The sequence below is a fragment of the Strix aluco genome, chromosome 14, assembly GCF_031877795.1.
Source record: "Strix aluco isolate bStrAlu1 chromosome 14, bStrAlu1.hap1, whole genome shotgun sequence".
Taxonomy (NCBI): domain Eukaryota; kingdom Metazoa; phylum Chordata; class Aves; order Strigiformes; family Strigidae; genus Strix; species Strix aluco.
In genome coordinates, this window is record NC_133944.1 from 2,240,459 (window position 1) to 2,264,751 (window position 24,293).

Here is a 24,293-nt window from a genome sequence, read left to right on the forward strand (position 1 = left end):
TGCCAAAACCCTCCCTCCTTAGGGGGTTGCCGGTTCGTTTGGCGCTGCCAGGCCCAGGTTTCCAAAGCCACTAAGCCTCGAAGGAGTTAACGGAGCAGAGCGCGACTCAGATTCCTCCACCTAACCCTCCAAAGTCCCCGTATAACCAGACTTGGCACTTTGAGAAAGCTCCACAAATCCAGAGGCTAAAACCCGCTGCCTTCCGTTCATCAAGAGAAGGCAAGTCCCAGCTAATTGAGGAAACAGCCTTCCCCCAGCCCCCTTCCAGGCTGCTTATTTATTTTTTTTTCTCCTCTTTTTCCTCCTTTTTTTTTTTTTTTTTTTGTTCTTCCCAGAGCAAACATTAGGAAAAGAAAGTGCAAATTAATTTGGTGGGGCACGGCTGCAATTTATGATGCTCCCCAGCTGGTGAGGGCTGTTAACCCCATCGGTGCCTGACGTGGGGGGGTGGGGGGTGGGGGGGGTGGGGGAAGACACCCTGTTCCCCCCGAGGTGCAGCATCCTCCCGGCCCCCCCTCGGGGCCCCCCCATCCACCACGGCCCCTTTCCTCCACTCCCCACGAATGGGAGAGGGAACAGGAGCAGGAAGGTAAAGGGAGATGGTAGCTGATGACTTGTTTTCCCTAAATCTCAGTTTTTTCCCTAAACCTCACCTTTTCCCCTAAACCTCAGTTTTTCCCTAAACCTCACTTTTTTCCCTTTTTCCCTTGTCTTGCTGCTGCTGAAGGTTTCCCGAATGTACAGTAGTTTTTGGTTTTGGCTATTTTTTTAAATTTTTTTTTTAACTCCCTCGGACTACTGCACACAATTCAAAGGAAATCTGGGAAACCAAATTCTCAGCTCTCCAAAGCAGCAAATGGAAAGTCACTTAAAGGGACCTTCTGCCTTAAAGCGGCAGCAGCAGTTTTCTTCGGCGGTGAATAAAAGGGGTTAAACATCGCCCCCCCCCTCAAAAAAAAAAAAAAAAAAAAAATCAACACGACCGGGGGCTCAACCCTCCGCACTGTCCGTGTGGGGACAGTGGGGCGGGCTGGGGACACCCCAGGTGACAGCTCGTTGGTGACCCCCGCTCTCTGGTCCCCGGTCCCCCCCTCTACCCTGCGGTGATGCACATCCCGGGAGTGGGGGGGGGAGCAATGGTGGGGGGAGATGCCAGCACCCCACAGTGTCCCTGCGTGTCCGCGACCCTCTGCCACGCACATGATACTCGGGGGGGGGGGGGGGGGCGTAAATCCATGCGGGAGGCAGCAAGCACCGGCACAAGGGTTAAAGGGGGGGGGGGGGGGGAGATAAAAAAAAAAAAGGAGGAGAAGGAGGAAAGGAAGGACCGACATCAAAGGCAACTTCTCTGCTCAGCAGATGAGCAGATCTATCCTCACTTCATATTTTTTGCAGCTGAAGTCGAGAGGGGGGGTGAAAGGGGGGGGGAGGAGCTGGATTAACTCTTTATCTCCCGGGGGGTCACTCGGTCGGGGCAGAGGTGACACTTTCCCGGGAGAGGTGGGATCATCGCAGCTGGTGACAGGAAAAAAGCAGAGCCCGGTTCTCCGGTGGGGGGGTTACCGGGAAGAACCCCCAGCCCGGGGCGGGGGGGTTCCTGGCATCGCCAGCTGCAAACCGGGGGCAGCTTTAGCTTTGAGGGGTGGAGGGGGGGGGAAAGGGGATGGCACTGATTTTTCTTGTAAAGTTCCGGGATGACACAAATAGCCCAAATACTTTGCAGCAAAGGAGCATCATTTTTTAACTCTGACAAACCTCGTTGAGTCATTGAATGAGCAGGAAAGGGGAAGGGGGGAGAAAAGTTGTGTGAAAGGGACTTTGCAGAGCTAAAACGCAGGAGCCTTCAGCAAGGAGGGTTACTGAGGCGAACAAACCCGAGGAAATCACTGGAGCGGAGGTATGAAACCCCCAACACTGACATGTGGCAAACAGCACATTCTCCTTTCCCCCCCATTCCGTCCTTCGCCCAAACAAAAATAATATTTACATGACATCAGGGAGCAAGCCTGAAATGACAAAAGGGTATTTACTCACCTCATTATAAGTCGGCCGGAGGGGAAGGCTGCATTCTCCTTGGCGAGGGCTGAAAAATTAAAAAGTCGGGAAATTAAGAGCTGCCGTCTGGCCCTGTGCAGTTCCTCCGTAATCTGTGTATAAAAAGAGAAGTCTTCATTACTGACCACAGGCACGGAGCTGCGCTGCTCACGCCCCCTCCGCGCCGCACCAGCCAGTAGCACACAGAAGTTGGGCTACGGGAGAAGGAGACAAGCTGAGCGGAGACTATAATGATTTATCTGCACCTCTGGTAGGGAAAAAAAAAAAAAAAAAGGATAGAAAGGGGGAAAGAAAAAAAAAAAAAGGCTTCGCTCCCAATATGACACAGGAGGAAAAGTGAGTCTTGTAGTTGCAGAAGGGTGACAGACGCGGGGATGTGCCAAGTCCCTAAGGACAAAAAAACCACACACCTCTTTAATCAGCCCTTTAGCCAAAGCCTTAATTAAAAAAGCTGCTACAAAATATCAGATAATAGATTGCATTTTCAGGCCTCTCTGGAAAACCAGCTCATATGGCAATGTTTCTAAACTCCTGCCAGAGCAGGGAAAGCTGCCAGTTTTAGGTTACAATATCAAAGGCACACATCCTCCGCACCAGCAGCCCTCTCCCAGTTACACCGGAGTAAATCCAGAGCCACCTCGCTGCCTTCGAGGCAGCTGGGGATGATTTGCAGCCGAGCAGGATCAGGCCCTGCCCTGGCAAACTGCTGGGCCGCTCCTGCCTGCAGCACCGCCGGTGGAAGGAGAAAAGGAGAATTTGGCTTCTTTTTCCCCCAATCTGTGATCAGGTCTGCTCATGTCTCGTGGTAAAAAAAAAAAAAAAGAAAAAAAAAAAGAAAGCAGCATTCTCCTAATTTGTAAGGATAAAAGGCCGCGAGGATTATCTGCTTTGCTCTCCTCTGACAGCAGCGGGTGTCACATTTGAGACCCCGCTCTGAGGTCAATACGACTTTCCAGAGCACGAGACCGACTGACATTTTTCACGTTGTGACGATTATTCCTGGAGCTCCGCAAGCGTAGAGAATGAATCGGCATCTAATCTCGGCAATCAAGTGGAATTGCAATAAAACCCCTGGACTGGATGCCATCCAAAGCAGCTCTGAGCGGAGCAGCCCCTGGAAGAGCAACGTCCTTATTTACAGCAACGACTGCAAACTGCCTTTGGAAAGCCAACCCGGCTTTTGTGGACTGCAATAGTGGGGGCTACACCAACTTTTGACATTGTTTGCAAAAAAGCTCGCACGGTTTTGAATTACTCATATTTAACATCTTTTTCTCTTTCTTCCCCCCCCCCCCAGCCCCAGAAGTGAACAAACATTTCTTGTTTGACATTTCGCGTGGCACGGACACCCTCCCCTCCATGGTTTTGCTCTCACGACGTCCAATACCCTATGGAAACATGGTATATAATAACACACACCAGTTTGGATCAAAAGCTCTCCAAAGGCCTGTGCAATTTCACCAAAGGCCTATTTTGATGAAAACCAGAACTAAGGGGCTGAAAAACGCTGGTTTTGCCCGGTTTGCCTCCAGCCTTTCGCACCAAGCCTGGACCCAGCTCTCGGTGGGCAAACTGGTCCAGGCTGATGGTGCTGCCTGGCTCCCCCCATCACCCTCCCAGCGCTGCCAAGGCTTCGGCACGGGTTTGGCTTTTGCTTTTTGAAGGTAAACATACACGTGGCTTTTTGCGGCAGATCTTCCCTTGGGGAAAGCCCCCAAAGCACCCTCTGAAGAGCAGGTCGCCTCCCTGCATCCGGACCCACCCAAGAAGGGTACCAGCACGATGGTCTTTAGCATCCAGCTGGCAAATATCACCCCAAAACACCGCCCACAGTCCCCAACAGAGCACGCACAGCCAGGAGGAGGGATGAAGGAGGAAAAAGGCTCGTTTTAGCTAATGAGGTAAGGCCAGAGGAACTTCCCAAAGCCAGGGAAGCGACTACGGCCTGAACCCAGTCTAGCAGCAAGCTGGCTCTGGCTCCCAGTCAGGGACTTTTTTAGAAGACTCATTCACAGGGCAAAACAATGAATTTTAAAATACATGCTGTATCCATAGATTTGTTTTGAACCCACTAACATGAAACCACTTACATAATTGTCGCAGAGCAAACATCTCATTATGCACAATAAAAGAAATTTTTTTCGTCTCCCCCCCCCCCCCCCCCCCCCAGTTCTGTGCTTTTCCCCCCCCCCCCCCCCCAGTTCTGTGCTTTTTGCCTTGGCCAAGACGTTTCTCATGTAGCATAAATCAAACCCAGGTGCATCTTTCTGCATGAAGCACTTCACTAATAAACGTTGCTTAAAATACATATATGAGTGAATTAAAATAAAACCCAGCCCATCATTTGGAGGCCTCAGATTTCCCTTTCAGACCCAGGAATAGAGTTTTATTCCCCCCAGGTGGTGATGACCCCATCAGCATTTGATGCATTAGACATGAGGATCGAAGGGCCCTGTTCTTCCTCACACTGGATTTCTTCCGTGCTATTTAACTCACATGCAATTTTGCTAGAAATCAGGTGGACTCACAACCATTCTCATCTTATACACAAGAAAATGATGTTTTCAACTAAATATGTCTGGCTGCATGCTTATTTTTAATGGTATGAGAGTATAAGTATATATTAATTATATACTATTAATATACAGCAGTGTTAGTTGATACAGATTTTCACAGAATCATCGAGGTTGGAAAAGCCCTTGAGGATTCTCCAGTCCAACCATGAACCTCACCCTGACCGTTCCCAACTCCACCACATCCCTCAGCGCTGGGTCAACCCGACTCTTCAACCCCTCCAGGGATGGGGACTCCCCCCCTGCCCTGGGCAGCCCATTCCAACGCCCAACAACCCCTTCTGCAAAGAAATCCTTCCTAAGAGCCAGTCTGACCCTGCCCTGGCGCAGCTTGAGGCCATTCCCTCTTGTCCTGGCGCTGGTTCCTTGGCTCAAGAGACTCATCCCCCCCTCTCTGCACCCTCCTGTCAGGGAGTTGCAGAGGGCCATGAGGTCTCCCCTCAGCCTCCTCTTCTCCAGACTAAACCCCCCAGTTCCCTCAGCCGCTCCCCATCACACCTGTGCTCCAGACCCTGCACCAGCTCCGTTGCCCTTCTCTGGACACGCTCGAGTCATTCAATGGCCTTTTTGGAGTGAGGGGCCCAAAACTGAACCCACTCATCGAGGGGCGGCCTCACCAGTGCCGAGCACAGGGGTCAGATCCCTTCCCTGTCCCTGCTGGCCACGCTAGTGCTGATACAAGCCAGGATGCCACTGGCCTTCTTGGCCACCTGGGCACACTGATGGCTCATGTTCAGCTGGCTAGCAATCAACACCCCTAGGTCCCTTTCTGACTCAAGCCACTCCTCCCTGACTTTGCTCCCTTTTAGCCAAAGACTTTCAGGATCTTGCTGGTGCAGGCCAGGCAATTTGCAGAACCACTGCCGTGACCTGCCGCTATGAGCTGGGTCAGGATGCGGCTTCATAGCTCCTCTGCTCCATCAGGATGTTCCCTGCAACACCCATCCCCCCCGCCATGTTTGCATGAGCGACGGGGTGAAAACAGGCTTTGGTCTGACCGTAGCAGGCATCAAGGATGTGTGATCCCAATCTGAACCCACAACGCCAATCTGCAGAGCTTTGGAGCACACAGGCTGGCCAAGCGCTTGCATCAGATGGTCCCAAAGGTGTTGAGGACCCAACCGCAGAGACAACCCAGAAGCCGATTCATGGCTGGGAACGTTGCAGGCAGCATCACTCATCTTTGCTGTCTGCTTGTTCTTTATTTCAGGCTCCTCAAAACCACAATCCAAGCGACTACAAGCTAGAAAGCTGAGACCAAGGTAAGGGAGATTGTCCCTATGCCAACCCCATCGGGTGTGCCGAGGCAAAACCATGCTGGAAATGTGGCTGCAAAGACTCATGGGACGTTTTTGAATGGTGGCTCCAGACTGGGCAAACCAGCCAGCTAGCAGCAGAGCACCTGGTCTGCTCAACGTGAAGGGGAGGTCGAGTAGCCAACCATGGTTTGGATTTCAAGTCCAATGGGGTTTGCAAGGCAGATTTCAAACCCACAGCAATTACCGTCGTCGTTAAAATGGTATTTGTGGGGATGCTGTCTATGGGACAGAAGGAGCCAACACCGTTCCCACCACATCTGGGTTTGCAGGAGACAAGCCAGGCCACGGGGAGCATCAGAAGGCGTCACCACTCCTAGTGAAGAGATGGCACCTCTCCAATCCCCTTTTCTACCTGGGGTCCCCACCACAACCCCTCAAATTTGGACCCTTTCACAGAGAGAGGACAACCACTGGCATTAGATGAAGGGCAAGAGCGATGCAACAGCAGCAGCGCCATGAGACATGGGGATGGCACGCTGGCTGGCCTCAAAGGGCTTCCATCAAACACGATGAATCAACCAGGACTCTGAGCTACTTGTGAAGCCTCCAAGAATGGTGACTAAATTAGGGAAACTTAAATTCACCACAGATGAATCCCCACTACCAACAGAATAATTGCAAAAGGTCAAAAACCAAATAAGGTTCAACATCGCTGCGGACAATAGATGAAGCTAACAATTTGCTATAAATTTCTGTGGAAAAGCCCATCCCTTTTCCATTGAAAAACTCATCAAAAGTTAATTTCCTTCACCAGCTGATCCATAAAAGTGGCAGCTCAGTAAGAAAGCCGGGCTGGGGCCGTGGGCTGATCTCATCTGGAGGGTGGCAGAGGGGGCGGCGAGACCCGCGGCTGCTCAGCGGAGCCTTGCTCTTCCTTCCCAAAGCAAATTCCCTCATCATAACCCTTCTGTGACCCTCTGCGTCCCAGCACAGATTTCCTAGGAACTCATTTTCTTGCTCTCCTCTAATCTTGCTGAATAGCTTGACTCTCAAAAGAAAAAGCTGACATCAACCAAAACCGCTTTCTGCCTTGGCAGAGCTGCTCCTGTCCGTCCCATGACTGTAATGGGTTACTTCTGTCCACCTCCCTTTTATAAAAGATTTGAACTGGCTGCTAAGACTGGGGTCAACATCCCCCGCTCATCACACCCTCGCACGGGCACGGAGGGCAAGGCTAGTGCAAGGAGAGCTTTGGCTATGGTACGTATGCTATGCTGCAGTCCTGACGTGCACCCTCGGAGCGCTGCCATGGCTTGGATGCAGCCAAATAAGCACCAGAAGATCCCAAAGCATCTTTGGAGGGGTCCCCAGGGTGGGCAGTGCCTGTCCTGCCTGCAGCTGGCAGAAAGCCCTGCATACTCATCGCTGCGGTGGGTGGAAACGGGGTCTGCTCAGGGAAATTAAGGCACAGGGCAGGCAGGGCAGCACTCAGAGCTGCTTTTATAGTAGCACTTCAGAAAAAAAACCAACCCAAACCCCAAAGATTTTGGCTTTCTTGCTCTTCAGACCTGATGGCAAACGGCAGGAGCGCGCGCGGGGCAGGTATTTGCACAGCCCTTACGCTAATAGGGTTGTAGCATCTCTTCCCAGCCCTTCGCAGCCGCTCAATCTGGGAATCCTGCTAATGAAAGGAAAACAGAGGAGCTGCGGAGCAGAGGCCCAGGGTGTGGTAACTCTAGAAGGCAGCAGAGGAGGGATGAATGAAACCTTTCACTGTGGTCCAGAGGAGCCAGTGGCACACAGGCTTGAGGAATTCAAGAGCTCTGCACACCAAAGCGGGCGGTGAACACGTTTCGCGGGACGTGGAGACACAACTTTCCTTTAATTAGCGGCCTGGGAGGAGGATGGAGGAGCTGCAAGAGGGGGGACGCGCCACGCTGGACGCAGACACCCCACGGGGGGAAAAGAATATGTGTATCAGCAGTTAGAAAGGGGACGAAGGAGGCTGGCTTCCCAAACGCTGAAAAGCTGTCCTTATTTTTTCCTGTAATTATGTCTCTAAGGGATCACTAACATTTACATTTTTGTACGAGCTGTATAGTTTATTCACAGCCCGGCTCGGCAAAAGGCTCTGCTAATAAATAGACTTATTGATGCTTGCACTTCTATACATTATGCTACATCCACGCTCAGACAACCAGCCTATTTTACCCGGCTCTATATTGTGAACAAATTATTCTCCTCTCCGGCGTGGTGCGCTCCCACCCAGCCACGCGCCCCGCACGCCCCCAGCTGAGCCATGAATGGCTGCAGTGTACAGGGCCGCTTGCTCCCCTGCCTCTCAAAACACTTGCAGAAGGGAAAAAAAAAAAAAAAAAAGCCAAAAAAGAAAAAGGACAGGGTATAAAGATTCCTTCACACTCTCTGCCCGGGATTATTTCACCTCCCCACCCTCCTCCAGCCCCTTTTCCCACTCCAAAAATAAATATATAAGGAAAAAAGCGGAGGAAATGATTCCTTAATGCTTCTGCACAAAAATCCCATGGCCTCGCTCCCCGTTGTCTTCCTCCTGCGGCCAGAACAAACTCTTTTCTCCTGCCCCTCATCAGGGGAGATTACTACGGGGAAATGTTTTCCCTCCCACACTCTCAGCTGGCTTGGAATTATTTATATGAAACTTATCTGGAAGCTTCTCCCAGGCCAAGCAGTGGCTGGGTACCTCCAGGCCACGGGCAAAAGCCTGGGCGATGTTGTTGGTAGCCATAACCTGCTCTTAATAAGATCTGTGGCATGTGTGGAATGAGTTGGGGAGGTCTCAGCTGCCTCCAACATGGCCCACGTCCGCGTTGTGAAATCACCCCGTGCACCGGAGGGTTTGAGGAGCGGAGCCATCCCTGGCTCATCCCTGCGCTGCGCCTGCCCCACCGCCTGTGAATCCAGGAATTAGCCCAGTCCACTCTTTTATTTTTATGACTTTTCCTTAGAGCCAACACCTTTTTTTGACTTTTTATCCCCTCCTGCCCTGTGCATCCCTGCTCACAGCCACAGGGCAGAGTGAAGCACCCCGGCACGAGCCATGCGCTCCACCGCAACAACCCACACCCCAGCAAAGAGCTTTCCTTGCCCCCAATCCCTCTCCAAGGGGGGAGAAAAGCATTTCTGGCAGACATCAGTCTCGGGATCACTCCCAGCATCCCTGCTTGCAGCCGAGGACCGCTCCGAAGGCAAATAGTACCCCTCTGTGCCTCCGGCACGCAGCGCCACAGACACATAGATGGCATTATATTTAGCTGGCCCCAGATCTTGGGCATAATATTTTTTTTAGCAGTGGACTAAATATTTTTAACATATGCAAACATGCATGACTGAGGCAGCTACAGAGCCGAGGAGCTGGGATGCTGACGGCCTTCCAGGGCAGAACAATGTCACCTTTCTACTCCCTGGTGCTGCCTGTCCCTGAGATGACGACTGTGCAGCTTGAGAGGGATGGGGAGAAGGGGGCAAAGAAAAACGTGGAAGCTTTTCAGGGTGAATTTTGCGATGGTATTGCAGCAAAAGGGTCCAAATTCCTCTGAGGTGGAGAGCTGGGGATGCACAGAGCAGCGGTCTGTCTCTCGGGCAAACATACCTGCGTGCGCGCCAGGCTTGGCCGAGAGGAAACGTTCCCGGCTTTAAGCAAACACAAAGGTGCCGGGTCAAATAAGTGGAGCAGAAAGTTCTGCCGTAGGTAAATAGGTCACTGTCAGCTCTGGGTTGAGCAGCGCGGTCGGGGGCGTGCCAGCCATCCTTGGGGACGCACCCCAGCACTCCCAGTTTGCAGATGGGAAAACTGAGGCGTGAGTCTCCCAGGAGCCACGTGGGTTTGGCTGCAGGTGGGACAAAGGATGCTGCACTGGTACCTAACCCAGCGCTGATGCCCTGGACCCACGGGCCAGCTCTGGATAAATGAATTGGGGTTAATAGCCTGTGTTTGTGCTTTGTTTTGCCCGTCTGTGCCCCTGCCACCGCTGTGCTCCCCACAGGCCACCTGGAAGGTCAGTGAAACCACAGGCACTGGCACAGGGGGTGCAGAAATCGCCCAGTTTTGTTGCTTAACTCTCTTTTTTTGCACCATCGCTGTGACAGGTGTCAGCAAAGCAGGGTAGGAGCAGGAAAACTGAGGCAGGGGGAGAAAAGGGGAGCAGGTCCACGGCACGGCAAGGAGCCAGGGCTGGGGGCCAGTGTTCTGCCACACTGTGTATCAAACTGCAGAGCCTCTCCTGTGCTCCCCCGCATGCCGTGGCCATCAGGCCAGGTCCCCTCGCTGGCCTTGGCTTTGGGAGGCTTTGTGCAAGCTCACCCCTTGGGCTTCAGCAGCTTTTGAACGGCAAAGAAGGCTCGCGAGGAAGACGACGGGGTTTTTCCAGGGAGGAGAGGGGCTGTGAGGATGGGGCTGTGCCCCACGGCAGCTCTCCCAGCCCCGCTGGGCACCCCCCTGCCCCGTCACCCTGTCATGTGCATTTCTGGCTCCTTATCTCAAAGCATCTCAGACATTTGTCCTCACTAAACATCTGCAGCTCCCACATACAAGACGCTCGTCTTGGCGGTGCATTATTGCTTCCAGGGGGCCAGATGTGGACAGGAGGCCATCCCCCCCTCCCCAAGCTTCGCATCCTTTCCTTTCACTGCAAACAGGCACAATTGCGCTGCAAAAAAAAGGGCCGGATTGTCGAAAGCTGGATCCAGAATACCCCTGTCAACCAACAACATCCACCCAAATCTCCCCTGCACCCGGGACGGGGCTGATATCACCCTGCCTGTTGGGGGGGGGGCATGAACCATCTTGGTTTCTGATGGCCGTGAGCATCAGCTCAGCCCAGCACGTGATGAGGAAGCTATAGGGTGGTGTTGCTTCCAAAACCAAGAGCCAGATTAAATAGGAGCATATTCCTGCTGCTCCTTCCAAGTCACCGGACATTTGGAGCAGCTTGCGGCAACTGAAGGCACCAACCTGGGACAGTCCTAGGACCGGATCAACAGTTTTGTACCCAAGATGGGTGATGTCCCCCCAAAACCTGCTGAAGGCAAAGGGGGAACCCTAAGGTTAGATCGGCTTGAAGTGTCGCAGGCACAACCCAGAAGCATTACGTGGGGTCTTGGCTCAAAGCACACTCTTTACCCTATGGGAACAACAGAAGGTCAAAATTGGACCTTTATTTCTTAAATTTCTGCTACAAAAAGTCTATTTGCAGCCAGAGCTGCCCCGGTGCCTTCAGCAGGGCTGGGGGGAGATGCCCTTAGAGCAGCAAAAGACCTGGTGCTGCCAAAGCCCCACTGGCAGGGATTCGGCTGCTGGGTGACCCCAGCTCCCTGCAGCTGGGAGCTGATCGGCCAACGTGAGGATTTTGCTGCCTGGCTGCGCTGGCACGGCTGCGACGTGTGGACTAGGCTCGGGACGCGTAGGAACGTCTGCTTTAAAGCTTCCTTTTTAACTCTAATAAAAACAACCAAAGCTCGCCTTGCCTCTTCTCCTGCTGAGCCAAAAAACTGCAACCTTGTGCCCAAGGGCGAGAAACCGAGCAAAACCTGGCGATGGACAGGAGTGAAATGTCACCCTGAGGAATCGGTGGCACTGGCTGAGCCGGAGGGGACCGCTGCAGGGTGGCACCAGGCTGGCATGGGTCCCACCTCGCCTGCTGCCAGCTTTGCAGCTCTGCCCCAGGGCTGCCCCCCGCTCGCCCCAGTGCCGAGCTGCGGGCAGGCTCGTATTTGGTTTGGAAAGACGTGTGATGCCTGCTCGAAGCGCGATGTTCCCTCTCCGATGCAATCCGGGAGGCAAGTGCCAGCACGGTGCCTGGGGAGCGGCCGAGGCGGTCGGTGCGTCCTCCTGGGCTGCATAAACACGCTCCTTATCCAGGGCCCCGGCACTGTTTTGACCTTGCAGATGTGAAACTCAAGGGCTCAATTTTCTGGCTATTTAGATGCAGAAAGATTGTGATTATGCCAAAATAGGCATCTTAGAGGCAGCTGCGTGTTGCTAAACCCTTTCCTGTACCTTTTTGGGTTGAAGAGATGCTGCAGAGCATCCAGCCAGGAGCCAGCTCAGCCAGACCCAGGCTCCCCGCTCCTTTCCCCATCCCACCCGTATGAGCCCTTGTGCACATCATGAGAGGCTGCTGGAAAGCAGGATCCTGTGCCAGAGGTGGGACATGGGCTACCCTACCTGCCTCCAGCACCGTGACAGAAGCATCACTGCTGCCAGCGTGACCCCGGCAAAGGGCAGGGAGGTGGAGGGCTGTGGCTCTGGGAAAGGTGCAGAAAACAGAGCAAGAAACCCTTGGGCTGAAGAGGAGCGAGAGAGCTGGGGTGACTGCTGGCATGGGCAGGAGGAGGATCCACGTTTCCTGTGGGATTCATGGTGGCCGTGGCAGAGCTGTCCCTGCTGCAGCATTTCCATCTGGGCAATGGGATTCCTGAGGTGGATGATCTCTATGTCAGAGTGTCCTTGGAAAAGAAGAGCTGGGAAGGAGCTGGAAGTCAGGCAGCCCCCTTGGCAGGGCACAGCCAGAGCCTGGCACCCAGCTCCTGCCACTGCGGGTGGTCACCAGCCCAGAGGGTCTCACCACATCCACTTCTTGCTCTACTGAAATAGGACTGAGTAATTTTCTCTTCCCCTTTGCAATCAACTGGGTGAGTCTTGGATTTTCCAGTTTCATAATTTCAAAATGAAAGGGCTGGGTGTTACCTGCAAAGGCAGGGGAACCGCTAAGCCTGTTCCTGCCTCCCAGCTGGCTGCAAACCCAGCTGGAGTGCAATCCTTTTTATTTTCTTTTTTGCATTTTGAATTGAACAAGAATAACAAAGGAGGGAATACTACCTTCTTCTTCTACCCATCTTTGATCCGGACATCCCCCAGCCCTGCAGGCACCATCCCAGAGTCACTGAGCTGTGCGTGGATGGACACGCGCCTGCTTAAGCCCTGCCTTGGCCGGTGCAGAGCTGGCAGCGGTGATGCACTGGGGACACGGGGACAGGGCACCACATCTTATCCTGCTGCATCCTCCAACCTCACCGCAGCTATAAACTTTCCCAAATTTCTCCTAACGCCATTCAGGCTTTCCCCCTGCACCCCTCTCCATCCCAGCTCCCTTCCACACCAAGCGGCACAGCCCCTCTTTAAAGTCTTATTGTAGATGCAGCAGCTTGGCTTGAATTTTGCTCAAGCGCATGAATAAAAATAAGCTTTTCACAGAGTTTCAAGCCGCGTGTGCGTTAAAAAAAAAGAATAAAAAGACAAGGAGGACAAGGTTGCTGCCCCGCTCTGCAGCCACCACTCCCAGTGCTGGTGCCTCTCTCTGCTCGACACGGGGGGCTGCAGTCTCACCCCGAGGTGCGCCGGCAGCTCCCCTGCGCGTCGAGATGAAAGGACACCTCACAATCGCTGCTTAATGCTGGATAAGTGTTTTTCCTCAAAATTATGGGAGAGGAAATTCAATATTTTTTTAGGACTTGGCTTTGCATAATAACGACCAGCATGGGGAGAACAATTCGGTATTCATGCTCAACACAAACAAGCACCTTCCAGTAACCTCACACCTCTGACTCCAGCCCAGCCACGGGTCAGGCACTGACCTGTCCCCAACCGTCACCCGTGGTGCCAGCACACGCTCCTGAGGCCACCTGTCTCCCGTGGAGGGCAGAAGGGTAACAGCGTTGTGTTGTGTCCACCTTCAGCCACAGATGCCCCCTGAGATGCTTCACAAGGCTGGGAGGTGCAGGATGCAGAAATATATATATATACATATATATATATAGTAATGTAGCATGGGGATTGGGGAAAAAAATAAGATATCCCGCAGGAAGAGGAGAAAGGTCTCTCACCTTTGTGGTGGGAGGAGGAAGGGGCATGGTGGGAGTATGGCAGTTTTGCCCAGAAATACCCAATTTCTGCTGGCACACAGCTCCGAGTCTCGCAGAAACGCAGGGAGAGCCAGCTGGAGCATGGCTTTGGCCAATTTGAAACTTCGAGGTTTCAAATCAAGTCATGTCAAACGAGTGAAGACAAGGTTGTTTCAGCCACACAAAAACCACCCGGAAAGCTGAAGGTGGACACTGGAGTCCTGCAACATCACAGCAGACCCCACTTTTGGGCATCTCTCCCCAAATGTGTCTCTCCACGTCCATGCCCTTTGATGAGCCCAACCTGCTCATGTCCTCCACCATCATGGCACCCAGCCCGGGTCATCCTGCACCAGCCCCAGCGGCTGAGCCCCCTTTTCACACGTGTTTCTGAAGCACAGCAGGATAGTTCAGCATCTCCCCACTTGCTGGAGGAGAAGGACTTCTATCACTCAGCAGCTGGACCCACGGCGACGTTCGCTCTCTGCCGAGGGCAGCCAAGGCACAGAGTGTTATTTACATTTTGATAAACACTGACACATCTTTTGGAGCAGAAGGCAGCTTTTGAAATATACAGCGAAGGGGAAAACGAGCAGTGAGTTCACTAACCAGAGCTTTCAGGGAGAAAACACGCTCAACAGAGTGTAGGTAAGGGACTGGAGTCCACATCCCTCGTCTCATCCTTCACCAAATCCTGGTCCTTCTTGTCTCCATCTTTTGCCATTTATTCCCTCTGCTCCCCTGCAGCCCTTTCTGAGCAGCTGCCCTTTGCTAGTAAACAGCCCACAGCCCCAGGGCCAGCTTTCCCAGCACTAAAAGCCCACTTATTTCTGTTTGTCTTGACAAAACAGTAGCAGATTTGTGCTATAAATCCCCATTAATGGAACAATCTACGTTGGCTCATTCCCATTAGCACTTTCCAAATGAGAAGAGGTTTGTGTGAGGGCACGTACGTGTGAGTGTGTGCACACTTAACAGCAGCCAGGGCTTGCGATTCAAGATCTTCCCATTAAATGCCAACATTCATAAGCGGAATCTAAATATTTCAAAACCCGACAAATTTAAACATACAAATGTCTTGTTGAGTCATTTCCTAGAAGGCTTCTTTCAAACAAAAGCCTGACACTTAATCCATGCACACACTACTCGTGGGAACGGGGGGAGCACGGGAGCATTTGTCCAAAGTATACGAACACCCCTTATGCATTGAATAGGCACCAAAAGGACTGAATAGCCCCTACATATTGTACAGGCATGAAACAGCTTTTAGCATCGAGGTGAAGGAGGATAAACCCAACATACAATCAAACCTCAGTCTGTCACCAGATACCCTAAATATCCACCAAAACCCAATGAAATCCACCAAAACCAGTGCAGGGAGATGTGGGAGCCCAGTACCCTGCTGCTCAGCCCCAGCTCTTGCTTCAGTCCTCAGCCTGCTCTTCTCCAAGGCATCTTCCCAAATTGAGACTTTCCCAGCAGAAGCAGCGGGTTTTGGGGAACAGACCCTGCATTTCACAGCAGACCGACGCCAACGCGACGCAGCGTGCACCTCGGCTTAATTCAGCTGCCTGCCTAGCCAGTTCCCGGTGAGTATTTTGGAAGGATGAAGACCTCAAAGGTGTTTTTTGCTCAAGGAAGAGCGAGAAGCAGGATGAACCCCTCAACAGCAGCTCAGGCCCGCTCACTGCAACTCCCTGCATTTTCTAGCTGCCATCACAGAGCAGATCTAACAACACCCTCCCAGGGGGATGCAGCAGCTATGCTGGCTGCAAGGTAGACTGGATATCAGGAAGTATTTCTTTCCAGAAGGGCTTGTTGGGTGTTGGAATGGGCTGCCCAGGGCAGGGGGGGAGTCCCCATCCCTGGAGGGGTTGAAGAGTCGGGTTGACCCAGCGCTGAGGGATCTGGTGGTGAGGTTCATGGTTGGACTGGAGGAGCTTCAAGGGCTTTTCCAACCGAGATGATTCTGTGATTCTGTAGTGCACAGATACGCTCTGCTCCCGATGGCTTGCAGGCCACCCCAACCACACGCAGCTCCATGATGTCCTGATCTCACTGACTTCATCTTGTCCATGACAGGCTCAGAGACCTGTTTAAACCTCTTGATGTGGATGGGGAAAAAAGGTGGATTAAGAGCCTGGCAGTGAAGGGCTCCAAAAAGCAGGCACAGGTGCGTGTGAAAGCAGGAGGTCCAACAGTCTGGAACATCAAAGGTGGTACCAGCACATCAGCGCACTCCGTGCTGCCCCATGGGCTGGGGAGCTCCTCTGCTCCAGCCAAAAACCAGCACTTACTCCTCTGTCTCCATCCCCTTCTTGCCCTGGCTTCGGCTGTGCAGCCTGTGCATGCTGCAGCCGGGAGCACCGCTGCAGGGCTGCCCAATGGGGTGCATCCTGCTGGGGTGTATCCTGGTGGGGTGCATCCCATTGAGGTGCATCCTACTGGGATATATCCTAGTGGGATTGATCTTGCCGGGGTGCATCCTGATGAAGGTGCATCCTGCTGAGCTGCATCCCGATGGGATGCATCCTGCTGGGATGTATCCTGCTGGGATTGATCCTGTCGGGATTTATCCTGCTGTATATTCGCCTGTGGCAAACAGGTGGCGATGTTGTACTCCAGGACTTCAGCTTCCAGCCCCAAAAAGCTGCTGCTGTCAGAAAACCCGCGCTCAGACTCTCCCTGGCCCGTGTGCCCCCCAGGAGCCCTTTGAGAACCAACGTGAGAGGTGCCGTGATGAACCCAAGCTTTCTCCTTCACTTTAATTAAGATAAAGGCAAGCTAAAGCCTCTCTTTCCATTCCCTTTTAAGCAAGGCAAGGGATAAAAAGTCCGTCCTTTGCAAGCACATTTTTCCCTTGAGCTTTGAAGTGAAGAAGCAAGACTTGCAAGGGGAGATGAGAGGACGCTCCGGGGAAGGTCCATCATCATGCCGCGGTTGCGAGCAGAGCTGCAGTTAGGAAGCATGGAGCTGGCACATCACAAGGGTATGTCTCAAGCAGAGGGAAAGATTCCTCCAGCAAAGCAGAGATCTGCCCTGTGAGATGACTTCCATCCGCAGCAGGAACCTGCACTGCCCAGGCTGGAGCATGAGGCCTGCAGGACAAAAAATTCCTGAAAATTCCTCATCTCGGAGGGAACTCAGCGCCTGTGGCGTGCTGGATGCTGTGCACGCAGGGATTGCTTCGTGTCCCCAAGGGATGTGGCACAGGGACCAGGGGCACAGAAGGGACCAGGCCCAGGGGGAGGGAGGTGGAAGTGCTGGCACAGCAGCCTGTGGCCACTGCTTGCCCCGTGCCCCTTCCCACAGGTCCTCCGGAGCACCCAGAGCGATGCCACCCAACACCTCCACGGAAGCAGAAGCTGCCAAGGACTTTGCATCACTGCATCCTGCTTTTGCAGAGAAGCAAATGTGAAGTCACTGGAGTCCTTTTCTGGACTGAGTCCCTGTCCCTGCACTGTGGCCTGTCTCTTGTCCTCCCCATCCTTCAGAAGGAAAGGTGGAAGCTCAGGGAGAAGCTCCTTCGAGCCTTGTCCTCGCCGTGCTGCCGGGCAGGAGATGCCCGCGCTCTAGGACGTGTTGAGCAATTCACAGAGCAGAGCCACGTTCCCCCAGACTGATGCCATTTCCCAGCAAAGCCCTTGTGGCTCTTGGCTTATGGGTCGCCAGCGATGCCAGACAATAGCAAGCAAGGGGACAAGGGCTCTGGGTGGTACCAGGATGAAGGTGTCCATCCTCTTAACAAGCGTTGCCTGTTCAGAAAAAGGTGAGTGTGCTACGGAGGCAACAGCCACAAATTCAAGGGATCTTCAGCAGATCTTGGAGAGGTGGAGGCTGGAAACATGAGGGAGCATCCACAGGCACGGCAAAGAGCAGCAAGATGAAAAATGATGGTAATTTGCAGGTGAAGAAAGCAATTCCCAAGGTGAGGTGAGATGGGCTTTGTGCTGTAGGATGTGTTTAAAAGCAGGTTGGGAAAAGCAGCTGCATTTCTCTTCTTAGAGGGATTTCCCTGATTTTCTGCCTGTCTTCCGTGCCTCTCTTGCAAGGATCTGTATTTTGCTGGCCCACCCCCAACGCACAGCCTGAAGGACCCATCTTGGAGAGGGGACAGGAGTCATCTAAGGTCACAACCAAACCACTGCAGAGCTCAGGAGACAGGTCCCCTCCACAACCCCAAATCCCATCCCCACCCTTCCACAGCGACCAGCACTACTAGAAAGTCAGTGTCTGCCACACAGCCCATGGGACGAGAAACCAGCCCTAGCAGTGCCTGCCTCCCTCCCTCCCATGCACTTTTCCTTGCAGCAGGACTCACCACCCCCAAATCCTGATAGATCATGGGAGAACAACTTGCCAAGAGAGCCGGGAACGCCTCTGCAGACGAGCTTGGACAGACGGACGTCTGCCCATGGAGACAGGCTGCCTATACAGATATTTATGCAATGCCAGAAAGCAACAACTCAGAGCTGAAATAAATCTACCTGCACGGGTAAAATGCCTTTGCTTGAGCGACGGCTTCCAGCCCTTCCACCAGCAGCATGGTCACCCTGGGAAAGCTGCCTTGGAAACAGTGCACTGGATAAAACCACTTTTTTTTTCCAGAGGTTTGCAGAGTAAATGTTAGCTCTGTGCTCGCTCGGTATTCCCTTGAATTTCAGCAGTGGGACAGGCACCTCCAAAAGAGATTCCTGGTCTCCCACCTTTGGATGGAGCCCAGGCATCTCCCCAGGACCACTCAGCCAGCCCCTGTGGGGGGGAATTCCCTGAAATACCCCCTGTGCAATGAGGATTTGCATAAAAAGCCAGCATCGAACGCTGCTGGGATAACACCCTCCCTTCACCAGCTGAATTTCTCTCTCTCTTAGCTGACGCGGGGTCAAGGCTTGATGACCCGACCTGCAACAAGCTGCACTGGGGTGAAAGCTGCAGCCCAAAATGCACAGAAAAATAACAGACAACATCTGAAACGTCCCGTAACTAAGCATTAAAAAACCCCCCCTAGCCTTAAGGACAGAACCCCGTAAATCCCAGCTTCTTGCTCCTGCTATCTAGCAGCCAGAGAAACGCACGTTATTTGAAACCATCATAAATATTCGGGGATGTCTAATCTCCAAGGGCCGGCAGATTTGATGTGTGGATGCTGTCATCTAGGAACGAGCGTGGAGCAGCAGACATGCACTACTGACTCACACTGCAGAGATGCTGGGAATCAGCTGCAGTTCCCCTGTTTTCATAATCTCACATATTTTATTTGCTTAAGGTTGTTGGTAACTGTTGCTTAGTAGTGGGCCACTGGCCCTTTAACACCTTTCTCCTCCAAGGACAGCCAGCCAAAGTGGACGGCAGAGGATCCAAGAGTGTTTAAAGCCCATGGGGCAGCTCCTGCTTAGCCGACTTTTGGGTCCCTGAGTGCTCCAGGCCCCAAAAATCTGCAGCAAAAATCAGAACAGCACAACTAGTTCCTAGTACATTTGCACTGGATGCACAACCAGCTGGTTATGGTGCTACTGGAGCTGAAACGGGGTTTGGGAGACAAAATCCCCATCCTTGGTGGGACGAGGTGCGTTCCAGGTTCAGAAACACGCTCCCATCTCCCTTCAATGCCAGCTGGAGCCAGCCCGACGGCCAGGATTTGCCACCCGCAGCTGGCATGGCTGCATCTGGACCCGCTGCTGAGCTCAGAGCTCAAATCCTACCCGCAAAAAAAAAAGAAGAACTGGCAATTTTAGCTTTTTTTCTTGGGCGGCTCGGTACAGCCACAAGCCCTCTGGAGGGCACGCAAGGTGAATCTCCGTCTCACCGTTTTAAATGATTTGGGGTGTAGTAAGGAAAGGTCACCCCGAGAGCTCAGAGCAGCAAGTCGGGCTTGGGGAGGCTGCGCAGAAGCGGGTCACGGTGCCCAGGGCCACCTGGGTCCACCTCTGCCTGTGCCCAAGGGCCTTTCATGGGTCCTCTGCTTGCCCCCAGCACAGACAGGACACAAGATGCTGGGGACGGGGAGCTGGATAAGGAAGTTATGAAAGGAGGCAATTCTCCTTGAATTTTCTCTTATTTAATTAAAGCCGCACTTGCAACAGGAAAAAAGAAAAAAAGCCGGTGCCATGTCCCCAGGTGCAGCGGGGATACAGGGTCCTGCCCACCACGAGGAGCTCGCTGAGATGCCACCCCGGCATGCGATGCACGTGGATGAAGGGGCAGTTCCCACGCACAGAGGGAAAATCCTCCCGGGACAGCAGCCCCACGGGCACGGCGGGGAGACCTACCTGTGCCCCTCCACCGCCCAGGGCCGGGGGTTGGCAGGGGGTCTGCTTTGGGCTGGGACGCGGCGGAACAGAGGGATGTTGATTTTAGGGTAACTCTCGTTAAGATTTTCTAGCTATAACGGGACGCAAGGAAACAAGATGCTTCTGAGGTAGGATTAAAAAGGTAATCATGTCGCCAACCTCACTGGGAGTCCCTAGGCCCCAAAATTTCAGTTAATGTTGATATCATGTTTATTTCCATATGGATAAAATCAAGTTGGTTTTTTTTTAAGGACGTATTATTTGCAATGAGGAGCTGGGTATTGCGGGAGTTCACATAAACCCAGAAGCTGGGTGTGTGTCTTCCTCGAAATACACTCTCAGTGTCACAAACTCGGGTGCTTCTGCAATAGGAAAATTAAAACTCCTGTGAGGCAGAAAATGCAAAATTTGGGGACAGACCTGAAGACAGGTTGAGGGTCTGTACGAGCACTAAGCTCGATGCAGTAGTTGAGTTGTCAGCTCATTTCTAACCGCTGTAAAGCAATATATGCTCATCTTATCCCAGGAATAGTCCCAGGAACTCATCATCTTGAACGAGTTAATTGCATCTGGTTAGAAAGAAAACCTCTTCTGTATATTTTTCTTTCATTTACGATAAACAAAAATGCATGTTTTCATGGTGTGACTTTCTGTAAATTAAACAGCACTGACGAGTCATCAGCTCCAGTGTGGATCTGTCTGCATAAGGGTTACTGGGTTTAGCCTTCAGGCAACTGCTTAACTAAAACTTTGCTCTGTCCTAAGTTTTTAAATTAATGCACAAAAGCCATTTTTAACAGAAAAGGTAGGACCCAAGCCTGTGAGCTGCCGATGCTAACGTGCACAGGCTCTAAGAGCGAGGATGATAAAAGCTTGACACAGTTGCTTTGCAAAGCCCCAGAAAACAATATTTTTAAATGTTATTAAAACTGCCCACGTATTTTTCAAAGGGGGACTAGAGGATAAGGACTAAAGGCAGCTGGGTTCTGCTTTCCTCGCCATTCCCGAGAGCAGTTTTCCAGCCCTGCTCTCCCGGGAGGTCCGTACCTGGGCGCAGGGGCCGGGCAGGGCTCGTCGGGGCATCGCCGTCCCCGGACGCCGCTCAGCAAACTTTCAGGCTGCAGAGCGAGCACGAAACACCGCCGTGTTTCCAGAAACATCCCCCTTTCCCCACCCCCAGCATTTCCACAACCCAACCGCCGGCGATACAGAGAAACCCAAGGGATTTTTCAAGTGAATGCCCTCACCTTTCCCGCGGAGCCGGGAGCTGCCCTTTGCTGTCTTTCTAGTCTCTCACTGCACTATCTCCAGTCTTCCCGCAGCTCCCGCAGAGCTGGAAATATCATTAAGCTCCAGTGAAGCAAAAAAAAAAAAAAAAAAAAAAAAAATCCCAGGGAAAGCGTTGCAATATCCAAAGGGAGGGGAGCGAAGCGAGCGGGACGGCCGAGCCCCGGGTCCCCGCGAGCCCCGCTCCACCTGCACGCGCCTTGTTGGGATCCGGCGATACCGTCCGGCGTGGAGCAGGCATGAATACTTCTCTGGTGTCTGCTGATGACTTCACTTCATTAGCATGCTCCTGATAGTTCTCTCTGACTGTCTTTTTTACTGACTTTAAGGCTCTGCTAATCAAAATACTGTAGCGTTTAACTATTTCCTGACTCCAGGGTTTTGAAAGATGAAAATCCGCGGGGCAACAAAACCCGAATGGGAGCAGAAACACGAGCCACAGCGTGCGCCGGCCCCAGCCTCCATCCAAGAGTAATTTGTGCTGTTGAGGTTTGCAGGTCACGACTCCGAGCGTGTTCCAGTTTTATCTACTTAACGAGGGCGAAACGCTCCTCTGCTGCGCGGGACCTTTTAGCGCAGGCGGATGCAAAGAGGAAAGTGCCCTTCCACCTTTGGGGATGAGATTTACCCCCTGTAACTGTTTTTATTTAAAGACAGCTCAGGCAGAGGGTGAAGCAGTTCATGCCCTTATTAACCTGTGACACTGCATCAAATGTCCCTTCAAGATGGGGTGGTGCGACCAGCTGGGTCCCAGGCGATGCCACCCTCCAGAAGTGCCACTGCTGCCTTCACCTTCTCGCTCACGTGCTTCAGGAGCACAGCTGAGTTTCGGAGGGGAAGAAAAGCTGCACAACCCCTGGGTTAGAAAGGGGAAAGCAAAGCACAGAAAAATAAAGCAGCTCTGCTGAGAGCGTGTGGCAGGGACAAGGAGTCCGCTCAGGGCTCTCAGGTGCCAGCCTCATGTTTCCTCCTTAGGGTTTCTAGCTGGTTTGGAGTCCATGTCAGGTTTTACTTTAACAAAGAAAAACAGGAGTGGATTTTGCAACAGTAGGATAAGAAAAAAAAATTTTAAAAAGAGACTGCATAAAGCACACGTGCAGTTTTTCCTCGGTGCAGGTACCCACGCGGTGTGTTGGTGTTCCGGCGCGCACACGCGCGTGCCTGTCAGTGTTCGCACACACGTGCCCGTGCCCACCCCATGCAGTGCCGGTGCAGGTGGGTGCTGTGCCCCGGCACGCGTAGATGCCACGATGACACACGGTTCTGCACACGTGTGTGCACATACATGGGGTGGGAACACGGGGTTTAACCATTTGCGACCCTGCTCTGAGCACCAGCGCTATCCCCAGGAAAAAAGCCATGCCTGCGCTCTTACTCAATTAACACCCTTTGGCTATAACTGAGAAAACTGGCCCCAAAAAGCCTTTAATAAAGGCCTGCTGTGAGCTTTGGGAAAAGCATCCGAAGCTGCCTTAGCAGGAGCAGCTGTGGGGTCCGTCGGGCTGGAGGCCTGATTCATACCCAGCAAAATGAGGTCAGGAGCAGATGAGTCTCCGAACGTTCATTTCTTCGCACAGGAGGTGACCCACATTTTTTACTCCTGATTCACAGCTCAGCTGCAGACACAGCTATCTTTAGCCCCAGAGAGAGACGCAGAGAGGCCGAGGGCCCCTCTGCAAAAGCTGTAAGGTCCAGGCTTCCGAGGGCTATCATTTTTTATGATTGTATACACACCTTCCCCTGTTTTCTACGGCGTCTTTTGGAGGAGAGCAGGACAAGCTCCAAGCGCAGGTTTGATGCACTAACCAGAAGGAAAAGTCCTACCCCGGCTCCAGGAGGATGGGGGGACACCCCAGGATGCACCCACTGGGTGCCCACCCAACTGGAGCCCATGGCAACCCATGTTGGGACCCACTGGAAGTGGGGCCATTAGGAGAGGGGGGTTTCCAAAACCATCTCGCTGATGGTGATATTTGGGTTGATGGGACTAAGGAGCCACCAGCACCCATCCTGCAATCGCCCCCGAGATGGGGGCTGGTCATTGTCCGGTCATTGTGTCCCCCCAGAAGACAGGGCCTCTGTTTATGCTGATAAGGGCAGAGGATGCTAAACAAATCTGTTCCCTGCTCCAGCTGGTCCCAGCGAAACTCCCAGGCGTTTTCCCGTGCCGTGGAAGAAACTCTTGCGGTCGTGGCTGTATCCAGCACCCAGAGTGCAGTCGCACAAACGATAACATTTTAGCAATGTTTATCCTTCTCCTTCAGGGTGGGATTTTTTTAAAATCTGTTTTCAGAGCCCTAAAGCACATGTTTACTTTCATGACGAGTAAAGTCTCCAGCGCTGGCGCGGGGGAGCCTCCAGCGCTGGTGTGAGGTTAAGCATGTGCTTAAACTCTGGGCTTGGGCTAAAAATGGCTTTTCTTTTTTTTTTTTTTTTTTTTTTTTTGTTTTTTAAGTGAGGCCACAACACAGCAAAAAACCCATCCCTGGGACTGTTACACAACAGCAATGGACATAAACAGAGGGTTGCTCCCTGCAGCCACCTCCACCCTCCTTGGGCAGAAGCTTGCAGAGAAAAATAGACTTTAAAGCTGGCTCTAAATAGCCCCAATTCTGATCTGCAACCTGTCACCTGAAGACATTACTCAGCATCCAGAAACAGCTTTGTGCCTTTTTGGCCAAACACTGGCACAAATTGCCTGTCTAAATACACTGACCTTCTCACAGACCAAGTAGTCTCCAGGAGAAGTGAGTCAGGAAGCTCAACAGGGTTTGCTGGATCCTCCAAATCACGTCAAGCTGTGCTTAGAAGAGATTAAGGAGCTAGGACAGATCTCCCGGCATCCTGAGATCCTCTTCCACTGCCAAACAGCAAATGGCCACTGGTTACACCTTATTTCATCCTACTGGGATGGACGGGAGGGCGTTTCTCCGCTAGTTGTTGCTGCAGGT

At 52.6% G+C, this 24,293-nt stretch overlaps 1 protein-coding gene across 3 annotated transcripts in view; it reads right to left on the reverse strand.

The window, feature by feature from the left end:
- The window catches only part of ZNF469 (zinc finger protein 469), a 263,425-nt gene that overhangs the window by 47,624 nt on the left and 191,508 nt on the right, over positions 1-24,293 (reverse strand). For all 3 annotated transcript variants that reach the window (XM_074840141.1, XM_074840139.1, XM_074840142.1), the window contains one exon: positions 2,035-2,083. The gene's annotated coding sequence lies outside the window, so the exon portion shown is untranslated. The remainder of the gene's footprint in view (positions 1-2,034; positions 2,084-24,293) is intronic.